Genomic DNA, 19,247 nt, shown 5'->3' with positions numbered 1-19,247 from the left:
AGTAGCTTTATGCAATGTCCAGAAGTGTTAAGAATGATTGTGTCACCTCTGAATATGTTAGTTTTTATTGTCACTAACCCTCTAATGAGTTGTTCTAAGTTTGGTATGGAGGAAGTTTTCAAGGGTCAAGAGAGGAGGATGATATACTATGATCAAGAAGAGTGAAAGCTCTAAGCTTGGGGATGCCCCGGTGGTTCACCCCTGCATATATCAAGAAGACTCAAGTGTCTAAGCTTGGGGATGCCCAAGGCATCCCCTTCTTCATCGACAAATTATCAGGTTCCTTCTCTTGAAACTATATTTTTATTCAGTCACATCTTATGTGCTTTACTTGGAGCATCTGTTTGTTTGTTTCTATTTTTGTTTGTGTTTGAATAAATTGGATTACATCATGCTTGTGTGGGAGAGAGACACGCTCCGCTGTAGCATATGGACAAGTATGTCCTTAGTTTCTACTCATAGTATTCATGGCGAAGTTTCTCCTTCGTTAAATTGTTATATGGTTGGAATTGGAAAATGATACATGTAGTAATTGCTATTAATGTCTTGGGTAATGTGATACTTGGCAATTGTTGTGCTCATGATTAAGCTCTTGCATCATATGCTTTGCACCCATTAATGAAGAAATACATAGAGCATGCTAAAATTTGGTTTGCATATTTGGTTTCTCTAAGGTCTAGATAATTTCTAGTATTGAGTTTGAACAACAAGGAAGACGGTGTAGAGTCTTATAATGTTTTCAATATGTCTTTTATGTGAGTTTTGCTGCACCGGTTCATCCTTGTGTTTGTTTCAAATAAACCTTGCTAGCCTAAACCTTGTATCGAGAGGGAATACTTCTCATGCATCCAAATACTTGAGCCAACCACTATGCCATTTGTGTCCACCATACCTACCTACTACATGGTATTTTCCGCCATTCCAAAGTAAATTGCTTGAGTGCTACCTTTAAAATTCCATCATTCACCTTTGCAATATATAGCTCATGGGACAAATAGCTTAAAAACTATTGTGGTATTGAATATGTAATTATGCACTTTATCTCTTATTAAGTTGCTTATTGTGCAATAACCATGTTCACTGGGGACGCCATCAACTACTCTTTGTTGAATTTCATGTGAGTTGCTATGCATGTCTGTTTTGTCTGAAGTAAGAGAGATCTACCACCTTATGATTAAGCATGCATATTGTTAGAGAAGAACATTGGGCCGCTAACTAAAGCCACGATCCATGGTGGAAGTTTCAGTTTTGGACAAATATCCTCAATCTCATATGAGAAAGTTATTAATTGTTGTTACATGCTTATGCATAAAAGAGTAGTCCATTATCTGTTGTCTATGTTGTCCCGGTATGGATGTCTAAGTTGAGAATAATCAATAGCGAGAAATCCAATGCGAGCTTTCTCCTTAGACCTTTGTACAGGCGGCATAGAGGTACCCCTTTGTGACACTTGGTAAAAACATGTGCATTGTGATGATCCGGTAGTCCAAGCTAATTAGGACAAGGTGCGGGCACTATTAGTATACTATGCATGAGGCTTGCAACTTATAAGATATAATTTACATGATACATATGCTTTATTACTACCGTTGACAAAATTGTTTCATGTTTTCAAAATCAAAGCTCTAGCACAAATATAGCAATCGATGCTTTTCCTCTATGGAGGACCATTCTTTTACTTTCAATGTTGAGTCAGTTCACCTATTTCTCTCCACCTCAAGAAGCAAACACTTGTGTGAACTGTGCATTGATTCCTACATACTTGCTTATTGCACTTATTATATTACTCTATGTTGACAATATCCATGAGATATACATGTTATGAGTTGAAAGCAACCGCTGAAACTTAATCTTCTTTTGTGTTGCTTCAATGCCTTTACTATGAATTATTGCTTTATGAGTTAACTCTTATGCAAGACTTATTGATGCTTGTCTTGAAGTGCTATTCATGAAAAGTCTTTGCTTTATGATTCAGTTGTTTACTCATGTCATTACCATTGTTTTGATCGCTGCATTCACTACATATGCTTTACAAATAGTATGATCAAGGTTATGATGGCATGTCACTCCAGAAATTATCTGTGTTATCGTTTTACCTGCTCGGGACGAGCAGAACTAAGCTTGGGGATGCTGATACGTCTCCGACGTATCGATAATTTCTTATGTTCTATGCCACATTATTGATGTTATCTACATGTTTTATGCACACTTTATGTCATATTCGTGCATTTTCTGGAACTAACCTATTAACAAGATGCCGAAGTGCCAGTTCCTGTTTTCTGCTGTTTTTGGTTTTAGAAATCCTAGTAACGAAATATTCTCGGAATCGGACGAAATCAACGCCCAAGTTCCTATTTTCACCGGAAGCATCCAGAACACACGAGAACCGCCAGAGAAGGGGGACAGGGCCACCAAACCACACCCCGGCGAGGCCAGGGGGGGGCGCCCCCCTATGGTTTGGGCAGCCCGTGGCCCCTCCGACTCTGACTCTTCGCCTATTTAAGCCGTCATGACCTAAAACTTCGACACCAATTGACGAAAACCACAGAAACCTTCCAGAGCCGCCGCCATCGCGGAGCCAAGATCTGGGGGACAGGAGTCTCTGTTCCGGCACCCTGCCGGAGCGGGGAAGTGCCCCCGGAAGGCTTTTCCATCGACACCGCTGCCATCTCCACCGCCATCTTCATCACCGCTGCTGCTCCCATGAGGAGGGAGTAGTTCTCCATCGAGGCTCGGGGCTGTACCGGTAGCTATGTGGTTCATCTCTCCCATGTACCTCAATACAATAATCTCATGAGCTGCTTTACATGATTGAGATTCATATGAGTTTGTATCACAATTTATCTATGTGCTACTCTAGCAAAGTTATTAAAGTAGTTCTATTCCTCCTGCACGTGTGTAAAGGTGATAGTGTGTGCACCGTGTTAGTACTTGGTTTATGCTATGATCATGATCTCCTGAAGATTATGAAGTTAACTATTGCTATGATAATATTGATGTGATCTATTCCTCCTACATATGCATGAAGGTGACAGTGTGCATGCTATGTTAGTACTTGGTTTTGTCTTTTGATCTATCTTACACTATAAGGTTACTTAAATATGAACAAATTGTGGAGCTTGTTAACTCCGGCATTGAGGGTTCGCGTAATCCTACGCAATGCGTTCATCATCCAACAAAAGTGTAGAGTATGCATTTATCTATTCTGTTATGTGATCAATGTTGAGAGTGTCCACTAGTGAAAGTGTAATCCCTAGGCCTTGTTCCTAAATACTGCTGCGTTACTACTGCTTGTTTACTGTTTCACTGTGTTACTACTGCTGCAATACTACCACCATCAACTACACGCTAGCAAGCTATTTTTACTTTGCCGTTACTCTTGCTCATACTTATTCATACCACCTGTATTTCACTATCTCTTCGCCGAACTAGTGCACCTATTAGGTGTGTTGGGGACACAAGAGACTTCTTGTTTTGTGGTTGCAGGGTTGCATGAGAGGGATATCTTTGACCTCTTCCTCCCTGAGTTCGATAAACCTTGGGTGATCCACTTAAGGGAAAACTTGCTGGCTGTTCTACAAACCTCTGCTCTTGGAGGCCCAACAACATCTCTGAGGAAAAGGAGGGGGAAGTAGACATCAAGCTATTTTCTGGCGCCGTTGCCGGGGAGGAAAGGTAAAAGGTACTCACATTCCGGATATCGGCTACTAAGCTATTTTCCCGGCGCCATAAGTACTCGAAGCTATTTCCTTTAGATCCTGCAATTGCAACTTTTTGTTTCTTGTTTACACTAGTTTGGCATAATGGACAAGAATGAGCTTCTTATTCTATTTCCTGATTTAAAACATGGATTGTTTGATGCGAAAATTTAAAAACCTATGGAATCTTATTTGCATGCTGGTAGTAATATTAGTATGAACGCTTTGAACACCATTGTTGATAATGATATAGAAAGTTCTAAGCTTGGGAAGCTGGTTTTTCATGATCTTTTAGTCCCAAGCATTGAGGAGAAAATTTTCTTTGATGATACTTTGCCTCCCATATATGATGATTATAATGATAGTGGTCTTTTGGTGCCACCTACTATGGAGAGTAAATTTTGTTGTGATTATACTATGCCTCCAACACTTGATGAGAATAATAATGATAGCTACTTTGTTGAATTTGCTCCTACTACAATTAATAAGAATAACTATGCTTATGTGGAGAGTAATAATTTTATGCATGAGACTCATGATAAGAATGTTTCATTTGATAGTTATATTGTTGAGTTTGCTCATGATGCTACTGAATGTTATTATGAGAGAGGAAAATATGGTTGTAGAAATTTTCATGTTACTAAAACACCTCTCTATGTGCTGAAATTTTTGAAGTTACACTTGTTTTATCTCTCTATGCTTGTTGCATTATGCTTCTTGAACTTGTTTATTTACAAGATTCCTATGCATAGGAAGCATGTTAGACTTAAATGTGTTTTGAATTTGCCTCTTGATGCTCTCTTTTGCTTCAAATACTATTTCTTGCGAGTGCATCATTAAAACTGCTGAGCCCATCTTAATGGCTATAAAGAAAAGAACTTCTTGGGAGATAACCCATGTGTTATTTTGCTACAGTACTTTGTTTTATATTTGTGTCTTGGAAGTTGTTTACTACTGTAGCAACCTCTCCTTATCTTAGTTTTGTGTTTTGTTGTGCCAAGTAAAGCCGTTGATAGAAAAGTAAGTACTAGATTTGGATTACTGCGCAGTTCCAGATTTCTTTGCTGTCACGAATCTGGGTCTACCTCCCTGTAGGTAGCTCAGAAAATTAAGCCAATTTACGTGCATGATCCTCAGATATGTACGCAACTTTCATTCAATTTGAGCACTTTCATTTGAGCAAGTCTGGTGGCCTAATAAAATTCGTCAATACGAACTGTTCTGTTTTGACAGATTCTGCCTTTTATTTTGCATTGCCTCTTTTGCTATGTTGGATGAATTTCTTTGATCCACTAATGTCCAGTAGCTTTATGCAATGTCCAGAAGTGTTAAGAATGATTGTGTCACCTCTGAATATGTTAGTTTTTATTGTCACTAACCCTCTAATGAGTTGTTCTAAGTTTGGTGTGGAGGAAGTTTTCAAGGGTCAAGAGAGGAGGATGATATACTATGATCAAGAAGAGTGAAAGCTCTAAGCTTGGGGATGCCACGGTGGTTCACCCCTGCATATATCAAGAAGACTCAAGTGTCTAAGCTTGGGGATGCCCAAGGCATCCCCTTCTTCATCGACAAATTATCAGGTTCCTTCTCTTGAAACTATATTTTTATTCAGTCACATCTTATGTGCTTTACTTGGAGCGTCTGTTTGTTTGTTTCTATTTTTGTTTGTGTTTGAATAAATTGGATTACATCATGCTTGTGTGGGAGAGAGACACGCTCCGCTGTAGCATATGGACAAGTATGTCCTTAGTTTCTACTCATAGTATTCATGGCGAAGTTTCTCCTTCGTTAAATTGTTATATGGTTGGAATTGGAAAATGATACATGTAGTAATTGCTATTAATGTCTTGGGTAATGTGATACTTGGCAATTGTTGTGCTCATGATTAAGCTCTTGCATCATATGCTTTGCACCCATTAATGAAGAAATACATAGAGCATGCTAAAATTTGGTTTGCATATTTGGTTTCTCTAAGGTCTAGATAATTTCTAGTATTGAGTTTGAACAACAAGGAAGACGGTGTAGAGTCTTATAATGTTTTCAATATGTCTTTTATGTGAGTTTTGCTGCACCGGTTCATCCTTGTGTTTGTTTCAAATAAACCTTGCTAGCCTAAACCTTGTATCGAGAGGGAATACTTCTCATGCATCCAAATACTTGAGCCAACCACTATGCCATTTGTGTCCACCATACCTACCTACTACATGGTATTTTCCGCCATTCCAAAGTAAATTGCTTGAGTGCTACCTTTAAAATTCCATCATTCACCTTTGCAATATATAGCTCATGGGACAAATAGCTTAAAAACTATTGTGGTATTGAATATGTAATTATGCACTTTATCTCTTATTAAGTTGCTTGTTGTGCAATAACCATGTTCACTGGGGACGCCATCAACTACTCTTTGTTGAATTTCATGTGAGTTGCTATGCATGTCCGTTTTGTCTGAAGTAAGAGAGATCTACCACCTTATGATTAAGCATGCATATTGTTAGAGAAGAACATTGGGCCGCTAACTAAAGCCACGATCCATGGTGGAAGTTTCAGTTTTGGACAAATATCCTCAATCTCATATGAGAAAGTTATTAATTGTTGTTACATGCTTATGCATAAAAGAGTAGTCCATTATCTGTTGTCTATGTTGTCCCGGTATGGATGTCTAAGTTGAGAATAATCAATAGCGAGAAATCCAATGCGAGCTTTCTCCTTAGACCTTTGTACAGGCGGCATAGAGGTACCCCTTTGTGACACTTGGTAAAAACATGTGCATTGTGATGATCCGGTAGTCCAAGCTAATTAGGACAAGGTGCGGGCACTATTAGTATACTATGCATGAGGCTTGCAACTTATAAGATATAATTTACATGATACATATGCTTTATTACTACCGTTGACAAAATTGTTTCATGTTTTCAAAATCAAAGCTCTAGCACAAATATAGCAATCGATGCTTTTCCTCTATGGAGGACCATTCTTTTACTTTCAATGTTGAGTCAGTTCACCTATTTCTCTCCACCTCAAGAAGCAAACACTTGTGTGAACTGTGCATTGATTCCTACATACTTGCTTATTGCACTTATTATATTACTCTATGTTGACAATATCCATGAGATATACATGTTATGAGTTGAAAGCAACCGCTGAAACTTAATCTTCTTTTGTGTTGCTTCAATGCCTTTACTATGAATTATTGCTTTATGAGTTAACTCTTATGCAAGACTTATTGATGCTTGTCTTGAAGTGCTATTCATGAAAAGTCTTTGCTTTATGATTCAGTTGTTTACTCATGTCATTACCATTGTTTTGATCGCTGCATTCACTACATATGCTTTACAAATAGTATGATCAAGGTTATGATGGCATGTCACTCCAGAAATTATCTGTGTTATCGTTTTACTCGCTGGACGAGCAGAACTAAGCTTGGGGATGCTGATACGTCTCCGACGTATCGATAATTTCTTATGTTCTATGCCACATTATTGATGTTATCTACATGTTTTATGCACACTTTATGTCATATTCGTGCATTTTCTGGAACTAACCTATTAACAAGATGCCGAAGTGCCAGTTCCTGTTTTCTGCTGTTTTTGGTTTTAGAAATCCTAGTAACGAAATATTCTCGGAATCGGACGAAATCAACGCCCAAGTTCCTATTTTCACCGGAAGCATCCAGAACACACGAGAACCGCCAGAGAAGGGGGACAGGGCCACCAAACCACACCCCGGCGAGGCCAGGGGGGGGGGGGCGCCCCCCTATGGTTTGGGCAGCCCGTGGCCCCTCCGACTCTGACTCTTCGCCTATTTAAGCCGTCGTGACCTAAAACTTCGACACCAATTGACGAAAACCACAGAAACCTTCCAGAGCCGCCGCCATCGCGGAGCCAAGATCTGGGGGACAGGAGTCTCTGTTCGGCACCTGCCGGAGCGGGGAAGTGCCCCCGGAAGGCTTCTCCATCGACACCGCTGCCATCTCCACCGCCATCTTCATCACCGCTGCTGCTCCCATGAGGAGGGAGTAGTTCTCCATCGAGGCTCGGGGCTATACCGGTAGCTATGTGGTTCATCTCTCCCATGTACCTCAATACAATAATCTCATGAGCTGCTTTACATGATTGAGATTCATATGAGTTTGTATCACAATTTATCTATGTGCTACTCTAGCAAAGTTATTAAAGTAGTTCTATTCCTCCTGCACGTGTGTAAAGGTGACAGTGTGTGCACCGTGTTAGTACTTGGTTTATGCTATGATCATGATCTCCTGAAGATTATGAAGTTAACTATTGCTATGATAATATTGATGTGATCTATTCCTCCTACATATGCATGAAGGTGACAGTGTGCATGCTATGTTAGTACTTGGTTTAGTCTTTTGATCTATCTTACACTATAAGGTTACTTAAATATGAACAAATTGTGGAGCTTGTTAACTCCGGCATTGAGGGTTCGCGTAATCCTACGCAATGCGTTCATCATCCAACAAAAGTGTAGAGTATGCATTTATCTATTCTGTTATGTGATCAATGTTGAGAGTGTCCACTAGTGAAAGTGTAATCCCTAGGCCTTGTTCCTAAATACTGCTGCGGTACTACGTCTTGTTTCTTTGTTTCAGCGTGTTACTCTTTGCTGCAATACTACCACCATCAACTACACGCTAGCAAGCTATTTTCTGGCACCGTTGCTACTGCTCATACTTATTCATACCACCTGTATTTCACTATCTCTTCGCCGAACTAGTGCACCTATTAGGTGTGTTGGGGACACAAGAAACTTCTTGTTTTGTGGTTGCAGGGTTGCATGAGAGGGATATCTTTGACCTCTTCCTCCCTGAGTTCGATAAACCTTGGGTGATCCACTTAAGGGAAAACTTGCTGCTGTTCTACAAACCTCTGCTCTTGGAGGCCCAACACTGTCTACAGGAAAAGGAGGGGGAAGTAGACATCAGACTCCTCCTCTGGTGCTAATCCGTGCGCTCTTCTTGGTATTGAACGGATTTGCCACCACTCCGATGCTTGCGACGGTGGCGCGCGGGTGCACTCGAGGAACTTCCTCCACTTCTCCTTCATCCGCGCTCTCGACTTCCTTCTTCAAATCGGGGTCTTGAATATCTTCCTCCAAAGGCTCCTTGTCCTTGTTGTTGGAGACCATGATGCTTCTAGATCAAAAACAAATCCTGGCAGAAAATAGCTCGAAACAAAACACGACGAGAAAACGATATACGGACCTCCAGGGGTCCGGGAGATTATATAGCAGAAATTTTCACGACAGAAGGAAAGTACCAGGTCAAACCAGAGTCGGAGAGGGACAACGAGGCGCCGTCCTCATAGGGCCCGCGCCGGCCTATGGGGGCACGCCCTCGTGCGTCTCCTCCACTCCGTTTCGATCTCGTAATTTTTCATATTTTCCGAAAATAGCAAAAACATAGTTCGGAAAGTTAAACATGGACTTTTCATTACCAGTACTGTTATCTATTCAAAGTCGAACTCTGCAGAACTGTCAATTTGACCTTTGATGAAACCTTCCGGAGTCACCACTTGGATAACATCAACATCTTCATTATAAGAATCTACAGAGATATAATGCTTGAGGCTTTGTCCATTCACTACTTGTGTGGCATCACCTTGCAGAGAAATAATTTTAATTGCCCCTGAACAATACACCTCCACAATGATATATGGTCCTTCCCATTTTGAGAGTAATTTCCCTGCAAAAAATCTGAGACGAGACCGATACAACAGGACTTTATCCCCAACATTAAATTCTCTTTTGATAATTCTTCTATCATGCCATTTCTTAACTTTCTCTTTAAAGAGTTTAGCATTTTCATATGCTTCACTTCTCCATTCATCTAAAGAACTCAATTGTAGCAATCTCTTCTTACCAGCAAGTTTAGGATCTTTATTTAGTTCTCTTACAGCCCAATAAGCTTTGTGCTCTAGTTCTAAAGGTAAATGACAAGCTTTCCCATAAACCATTTTGTACGGTGACATACCCATAGGATTTTTATAGGCAGTTCTATAGGCCCATAATGCTTCCTTTAATTTAATAGCCCAGTTCTTTCTAGATTTATTAACAGTCTTTCCCAAGATAGATTTAATCTCTCTATTTGATAATTCTACTTGCCCGCTAGTTTGAGGATGATAAGCGGAAGCGATCCTATGATTAATACCACACTTAGCAAGGGTTTTTCTAAAACCACCATGAATAAAATGAGAACCTCCATCAGTCATAATATATCTAAGTACTCCAAATCTAGGAAAAATAATATCTAAAAGCATTTTTAAAGAAGTCTCACCATCAGCACTTTTTGTGGGTATAGCTTCCACCCATTTAGTAACATAATCAACAACGACAAGAATATGAGTGTTACCTTCTGAAGAAGGGAAAGGACCCATGAAGTCAAATCCCCAACAATCGAATGGTTCAATAACAAGAGTATAATTCATAGGCATTTCATTGCGTCTGGAGATATTACCAACCCTTTGACATTCATCACAAGATAAAGTAAACTTCCGTGCATCTTTGAGGAGAGTTGGCCAATAAAAACCTGATTGTAGAACCTTTTGCGCGGTTCTATCTCCGGCGTGATGTCCTCCATAAGCACTACCATGACACTTACTCAATATCTCTTGTTGTTCATATTTGGGAACACATCTTCGCATAATACCATCCACTCCTTCTTTATATAAGTGTGGGTCATCCCAAAAATAATGCCTCAAGTCATAAAAGAATTTCCTCCTTTGCTGAGCTGAAAAGGTTGGAGGCAAGTACTTGGATACAATAAAGTTAGCATAATCAGCATACCAAGGACTATCTCGCGAGTTCACCTTTATTACAGCCAATTGTTCATTTGGAAAACTATCATTAACAGGAACAGGATCATAAGCAATATTTTCCAATCTAGATAAATTATCAGCAACAGGATTATCAGCACCTTTCCTATCTATAATATGTAATTCAAATTCTTGCAAAAGAAGCACCCATATAATAAGCCTTGGCTTAGCATCTTTCTTCGTCATAAGGTATCTAATTGCAGCATGATCAGTATGAATTGTAACTTTTGAATCAACGATATAAGATCTAAACTTGTCACAAGCAAAGACTACAGCTAATAATTCTTTTTCAGTTGTAGCATAATTTCTTTGAGCAGCAGCAAGAGTTTTGCTAGCATAATGAATAACATTTAATTTTTTATCTACTCGTTGTCCAAGAACAGCGCCCACAGCAAAATCACTAGCATCACAGATAATTTCAAAAGGTAAGTTCCAATCAGGAGGTTCAACTACAGGAGCAGTTGTTAAGGATTTCTTTAGAGTTTCAAAAGCTTCCTTACAATCATCATCAAAAACAAAAGGTACATCTTTTTGAAGAAGATTAGTAAGATGCTTTGAAATCTTGGAGAAATCTTTAATAAATCTCCTATAAAACCCAGCATGACCAAGAACACTACAAATACCTTTAACATCCCTCGGGTAGGGCATCTTTTCAATTGCTTCAACTTTAGCTCTATCCACTTCAATACCTCTCTCAGAAATTTTATGTCCCAATACAATTCCTTCATTAACCATAAAGTGGCATTTCTCCCAATTAAGAACAAGGTTAGTTTCTTCACATCTTTGCAAAACTTTATCAAGGTTTCGCAAGCAATTATCAAAAGAATTCCCATAAACAGAAAAATCATCCATGAATACCTCTACAATATTCTCACAAAAGCCATGAAAAATAGCAGACATGCATCTTTGAAAAGTAGCAGGAGCATTACATAAACCAAAAGGCATACGTCTATAAGCATAAGTTCCATAGGGACAAGTGAAAGTGGTTTTCTCTTGATCTTTAGTTTTAACAGCAATTTGTGAAAACCCAGAATAACCATCTAGAAAGCAAAAATGACTATTTTTAGACAACCTCTCTAACATTTGATCAATAAAGGGTAAAGGGTAATGATCTTTCTTAGTAACTTATTAACTTTTCGATAATCAATGCACATTCTATACCCTACAACTACTCTTTGAGGGATGAGCTCATCATTATCATTAGGCACAACAGTCATTCCTCCTTTCTTAGGAACACAATGCACAGGACTAACCCATCTACTATCAGCAATAGGATATATAATACCAGCTACAAGAAGTTTTAATACCTCATTCCTTACCACATCCTTCATCTTTGAAATTAGACGACGCTGATGTTCAACAACAGGCTTTGCATCATCTTCCATATTGATAGCATGTTGGCAAATAGAGGGACAAATCCCCTTCAAATCGTCAAGAGTGTAGCCAATAGCTCCTCGGTGTTTCTTCAATATTTCCAATAACCTTTCTTCTTCAAATTCTGAAAGCTTAGAAATAATAATAACAAGATATATTTTCTTATCATCAATATGAGCATACTTAAGACTAGTAGGTAGTGGTTTCAAATCGAAAACAGGATCTTCCTTTGGTGGTGGTGTTGTACCTAAATATTCAACCGGCAAGTCATGTTTAAGAATAGGTTGACGTAGGAAAATTTCACTCATTCCTTTCTTCCCTAAAAACTTCACTCTCACTATCCTCCAAATGTTGCTACAAAGGATTATTAGGAGCAAGAGCAATAGACGCACATTGTTCAACTCTAAAATCATTATTAGGCAATTCAGCTTTGTAAGGAGTTTTGGCAAATTTAGAGAAATTAAACTCATAAGATTCACCAGCAAATTTAGTCACAATTTTTTCCTTCTTGCAATCTATAACAGCTCCACAAGTATTTAGAAAAGGTGTACCAAAAATAATAGGACAAGACTTACTAGCAGCAGAACCAAGTACCAAAAAGTCAGCAGGATATTTAATCTTACCACATAGAACTTCCACATCTCGAACAATACCAATAGGAGAGATAGTTTCTCTATTAGCTAGCCGAATAACCACATCAATATCTTCAAGTTCACAAGAACCAATTTCATGCATAATCTCCGTATAAAGCTCATAAGGAATGGCACTAATACTTGCACCAATGTCGCATAAACCATAATAACAATGATCACCAATTCTAACAGAGAGCATAGGAACACTAGCTTTCCTAGACTTATTAGGATGCGAAACAATATTAGAAGCATCTTCACAGAAAATAATATGACCATCTTCTACATTTTCAGTCACAAGATCTTTAACTATTGCAATAGCAGGTTCAACCTTTATTAGTTCTTCAGGTTCTATAGGTTTCTTTGCACTTTTATTAACCGCACTAGTTATAACAGAATACTCCTTCATTTTAGCAGGGAAAGGAGTTTTTTCAATATATGCTTCAGGAAGAATATGATCAACAGTTTCAATTATATCACATTTATTTATAGATGGATCAGTTTTATCTTTGTATGGTTCATGATACTTATCAAAATTCTTCCTAGGCAATTCAAAGTGAGAGGCAAAAGCTTTATAAAAGTTTGCAACGACTTGAGAATCAAGACCATAAGTAGCACTCATATTACGAAATTCATCAGTATCCATAAAAACTTCAATGCATTTATAATCATTGTTTATACCTGACTCTCTATCTTTGTTGTTTTCCCATCCTTCAGTATTCTCCTGGATCCGATCAAGAAGGTCCCTTTTAAACTCTTCTTCGTTGCGTGTAAATGATCCAGAACAAGAAGTATCCAGCAAAGTCTTATCTTGAAAAGACAATCTTGCATAGAAATTATCAATAATAATATTACCAGGAAGCTCATGAATGGGGCATTTGATCATTAAAGACTTCAATCTCCCCCATGCTTGGGCAATACTTTCTCCATCATGAGGCCAGAAATTATATATGCGGTTCCGATCTTTTTGAATTTCACTTGGAGGATAGAATTTAGAATAAAATAAAGGCACAATGTCCTCCCAATCAAGAGAATCACCATTCTTCAGCAATTTATACCAGTGCGCCGCTTTACCAGACAGCGACATAGAGAATAGTTTCTTTCTAACTTCATCCATAGCAATACCTGCACATTTGAATAACCCGCATAATTCATGTAAAAACAGTAAATGATCACCAGGATGGACAGTTCTATCCCCCTCATAGCGGTTATCCACAACACGTTCAATAATTTTCATAGGTATTTTGTATGGAACCTCTTTCTCACCTGGCGCCTCATCCACTACCTTTGCAGTAGTAGTAGATTTTCCAAATAGGAATTCAAGAGAAGACCTCTCCATAATGAATTATAGCAGCAGGCAGAAATAAAATCAGCATGTACAGTAAAGGTTTTCCTTACCAATTCCACTTACCAATAGCGCTTCACTCCCCGGCAACGGCGCCAGAAAATAGTCTTGATGACCCACAAGTATAGGGGGTGTATCGTAGTACTTTCGATAAATAAGAGTGTCGAACCCAACGAGGAGCAGAAGGTGTTGACAAGCAGTTTCGATGAAGGATTCACTGTAAATGCTCACAGACAAGTATTCAGGGGGTTTTGATATAGCAGGTAAATAAAGTACGAGTAAGTAAAATGCGAGAGAAATAATTGCAGCGAGTGGCCCAATCCTTTTTAGCACAAAGGACAAGCCGGTTTGTTTACTTATAATGACCAAACGTTCTTGAGGACACACGGGAATTTAGTCTAGTGCTTTCGCTTCATATAGCTGATTAATCTTCATTGTTTTGATAAGTGTTGTGTGGGTGAACCTATGCTAATGCACCACCCTTCCTAGGACTAATACATACTTGTGATTATACCCCTTGCAAGCATACGCAAATACAAGAAAGGAATTAAGATAAATCTAACCACAGCCTTAAACTCTGAGATCCTGCTATCCCTCCTGCATCGATATACCAACGGGGGTTCAGGTTGCTGTCACTCCGGCAACCCCGCAATTAGCAAACGAATACAAGATGTATTCCCCTAGGCCCATAAAGGTGAAGTATCATGTAGTCGACGTTCACATGACACCACTAGAAGAATAACACCACAACTTAAATATCATAACATTGAATATTACCCAACATAATTCACTACTAACATTTAGACTTCACCCATGTCCTCAAGAACTAAACGAACTACTCACGAGACATCATATGGAACATGATCAGAGGTGATATGATGATGAATAACAATCTGAACATAAACCTTGGTTCAATGGTTTCACTCAATAGCATCAATAACAAGTAGAAATCAACACAGGGAGAGTTTCCCCTATCAAACAATTAAGATCCAACCCTAATTGTTACAGCGGTGACGAGGTGCAGCGGTGGAGATGGCGGTGATGATGGTGGAGATGATGGTGATGATGATGGACATGATGTCCAGCTCGATGACGGCGACGATGGCATCGATTTCCCCCTTCGGGAGGGAATTTCCCCGGCGGATTTCAGCCTGCCGGAGAGCTCTTTTCTCTCTGGTGTTTTCCGCCCCGCAGAGGCGGCTGTGACTCTTCGCGACTCTCCTCTAGAGCTTAGGTTTTCGGGACGAAGAAGTACACGAAGGAGAGGAGGCCAGAGGGGGTTGTGGGCCCCCTCCCCACAAGGTGGCGCGGCGTGGCCAGGCCTGGGCCCGCGCCGGCCTATGGGGGGGCCCATGGCAGCCCTCCTCGGCTCCTCCTTCTGGCTCTCTTCGTCTTCTGGAAAAATAGGATTTTTCATATAATTTCCGTCAATTGTTGATCTTCCGAAATATTGCATTCTGACGGCGCTTTTTTCCAGCAGAATCCTGACTCCGGTGCGCGATCCTCCAATAATCATGAAACATGCAAAATAGATGAAATAACATAAGTATCAGCTCCAAATACGAAATATATCAATGAATAACAGTAAATTATGATATAAAATAGTGATGCAAAATGGACGTATCAGGGCCACATGCCACATCACCGTCTATGGGCCACCCGGGCTTGCTGGATCTAGGCACTGTCGATGGTACACCCATGAAGTATACCCACAACACCTCCTCTTAATAATTCATTTGAATTGACTTGGCACATGCTCACGCATGCATATGACTGAAAAACAAAAAGTCAATTAAGCCTCGATGATTTACTTTGCTTCAGAGTTCTTGTATCACTTTTATGCCTCCGTTAATTTTATTCTGTCGCAAGCATGATTATGACAGTTATTGCTCGATCTCTTGATTGTCGCTTCCCAGTCTATTGCTAGCCTTCACTTGTACTGAGCGGGAATGCTGCTCGTGCTTCCAAATCCCTGAAAACCAAGTTATTCCAAAATGTCCACCATAAATACCTATGCATGGCATTTCAAACTATTCCAAGTAAATTTTCATGTGCTACCTTTAAAACCTTCAAAGTATTTCTCAATTTGTGTCAATGTTTTATAGCTCATGAGGAAGTATGTGGTGTTTTATCTTTCAATCTTGTCAGTCAGACTTTCACCAATGGACTAGTGGCATATACATCCGCTTATCCAATAATTGTGCAAAAAGAGCTGGCAACGGGGTGCCCAGCCCCAATTAATTACAACTTTCATAAATAATTCTCTTCACATGTTTTGCCCTGATTTATCAGTAAGCAACTTAATTTGCAAATAGACACTCCTCCATGGTATGATAATGTTGGAAGACACCCGAGGATTCGGTTAGCCATGGCTTATGTAAGCAAAGGTTGGGGGGAGTGTCATCCATAATGAAACTAAAATACATGTGTAAATAAAAGAGAAGAGGGATGATCTACCTTGCTGGTAGAGATAACGTCCTTCATGGGAGCCTCTCTTGAAAGTCTGGTTGACAAGGTAGTTAGAGTGCCCACTACCATTCGTTGACAACAACAAACATCTCTCAAAACAATTTTACTTCTGTTTTAAAAATGAAAAGCTCTAGCACATGTTAATCCCTGCTTCCCTCTGCGAAGGGTCAATCTTTTACTTTTATGTTGAGTCACCATCCTTTCTTTGAGAACCTTGATAACCCACAAGTATAGGGGATCGCAACAGTCTTCGAGGGAAGTAAAACCCAAATTTATTGATTCGACACAAGGGGAGGTAAAGAATACTTATAAGCCTTAACAACTGAGTTGTCAATTCAGCTGCACCTGGAAAAGCACTAGTAACAGGGGTGATGTGAAAGCAATGATAATATGAGAGCGATAGTATTAACAATGCGGTAGAAGTAATATGAGAGCAATGGCACCAGAAAATAGTTGATACTACTTCCAATGTCATGTAAAACGAGTATATGATGATGAAAGATGGACCGGGGTTCCCAGCTATCTACACTAGTGGTAACTCTCCAATAACAAATGTTGGGTGACACTACAAGAAAAGTTGCCATGGCCGACGAAGTTGAAGTCGCGCCGTGGTTGCTGGTGACCATGGCCGACGATTTTTGGTCTCTCCGTTGTGCATGTCAAAACGTTTTTTTTCTCGTTTGAGGCCACCTAGCCCGACGAAAACGGCCAAAACGTGGCGTATGGTGTCCCGGGACGTGGTGCATATCGAAATCTCGGGTTCGCCGGCCGAGTCAACGCAAATCCGCACCGCCGAGGGATGTAGGGCCCAGATGGCAGCCTCTCTGGCATTGTTTTTTTTCTCGATTGCGCCATCTCGTTCAACGCTCTCCGATCGAGCCGTTTACGATGCAGGATCATGGGTCCCGCATGTCATCCTCTATGAACCAAAATTCTTTCTATTCTTGGATTTTTTTTGACCCCCTGATTTCTGGCTACTTCCTTTTTCTTTTGATCCCTTGCCGCCTTGGAAACGTTGAGACCGCTGCTGCTAAATGGGACCCGCATGTCATCCTCTATGTGCAATCAACTTTCTTTTCTTGGAGTTTTTTTTGGCACCTCATATTTGGTCACTTGCCTTTTTCTTTCGATCCCCTGCCGCCTCTCAAACGGTGATACCGCTGCTGCTAAATGGGACCCGCATGTCATCCTCTATCTACTATAAAACTTTCTTTTCTTGAATAATTTTTGGCTCCTCATATTTGATCACTTGCCTTTTTCTTTCGATCCCCTGCCGCCTCTCAAACGGTGATACCATTGCTGCTAAATGGGACCCGCATGTCATCCTCTATGTACTATAAAACTTTCTTTTCTTGAATTATTTTTGGCACCTCATATTTGGTCACTTACCTTTTTCTTTCGATCCCCTGCCGCCTCTCAAACGGTGAGACCGCTGCTGGTAAATGGGACCTGCATGTCATCCTCTATGTACTATAAAACTTTCTTTTCTCGAATTATTTTTGGCTCCTCATATTTGGTCACTTGCCTTTTTCGTTCGATCTCATGCCACGTTTGAAACGTTGAGGAACCTGCTGGCTCATGGGACCCGCATGTCATCCTCTATGTGCTATAAAAGTTTATTTTCTTGGATTTTTTTTCACCCTCTGATTTTTGGCTATTTCCTTTTTCTTTTGATCCCCTGCCACCTTGGAAACGTTGAGTAAGTTGCTGACTCATGGGACACGCATGTCATCCTCTATGTACTATAAAACTTTCTTTTCTTGAATTATTTTTGGATCCTGATATTTGGTCACTTGCCTTTTTCTTTCGATCTCATGCCACGTTTGAAACGTTGAGGAACCTGCTGGCTCATGGGACCCGCATGTCATCCTCTATGTACTATGAAAGTTCATTTTCTTGGTTTTTTTTCACCCTCTGATTTTTGGCTATTTCCTTTTTCTTTTGATCCCCTGCCGCCTTTGAAACGTTGAGGACTCTGCTGGCTCATAGGTCCCACATGTCAGCCTCTATGTACAATCAAGTTTCTTTTCTTGAATTATTTTTGGATCCTGATATTTCGTCACTTGCCTTTTTCTTTCGATCTCATGCCACGTTTGAAACGTTGAGGAACCTGCTGGCTCATGGGACCCGCATGTCATCCTCTATGTACAATAAAACTTTCTTTTCTTGGATTTTTTTTGGCACCTGATATTTGGTCACTTGCCTTTTTCTTTCGATCTCATGCCGCCTTTGAAACGTTGACTAAGCTGCTGGCTCATGGGTCCCGCATGTCATCCTCTACGACAATAAAAGTTTTCTTTGTTGGAGTTATTTTGAACCCCTAATTAATTTCTGGATATTTCCCCTGCCGCCTTGGAATCGTTGAGGATGCTGCTGCCTCATGGGTCCCGCATGTCATCCTCTCAGAACGATAAATGTTTATTTTCTTGGATTTTGTTAACCAAACGATTTTTGGCTTATTTTTTCTTTCGATCACCTGCAGCCTTTAAAACGTTGAGGACGCTACTGGCTCACGAGTCCCACATGTCAACCTCTATGAACAATAAACGCTGAGGATGCTGCTGCCTCATGGGTCCCGCATGTCATCCTCTCAGAACGAAAATGTTTCTTTTCTTGGATTTTTTACCAACAGATTTTTGTTTTATTTTTTCTTTCCATTCCCTGCCGCCTTTAAAACGTTGGCCGCCTTTCTTTGGCTCATGGGTCCCCGATGTCAGCCTCCTCGTACAAGAAACATATGATATCTTGATTATTTTGCAGACAATAAACAGTGTATTGCGCTCTGGGCTATTTCAAACAGATAATTAAATCTTTATTTTTACATAAACAAACTTATATGTTGAATCTCCTTGTTTTTTTGTCTTTGCGAAGCATAGGACTTTCCTGTTTTTTTAGAAAATTC

The sequence above is a fragment of the Lolium perenne genome, chromosome 2 (assembly GCF_019359855.2).
Source record: "Lolium perenne isolate Kyuss_39 chromosome 2, Kyuss_2.0, whole genome shotgun sequence".
Lineage (NCBI taxonomy): Eukaryota > Viridiplantae > Streptophyta > Magnoliopsida > Poales > Poaceae > Lolium > Lolium perenne.
Note: the sequence above shows the minus strand (reverse complement) of the source record.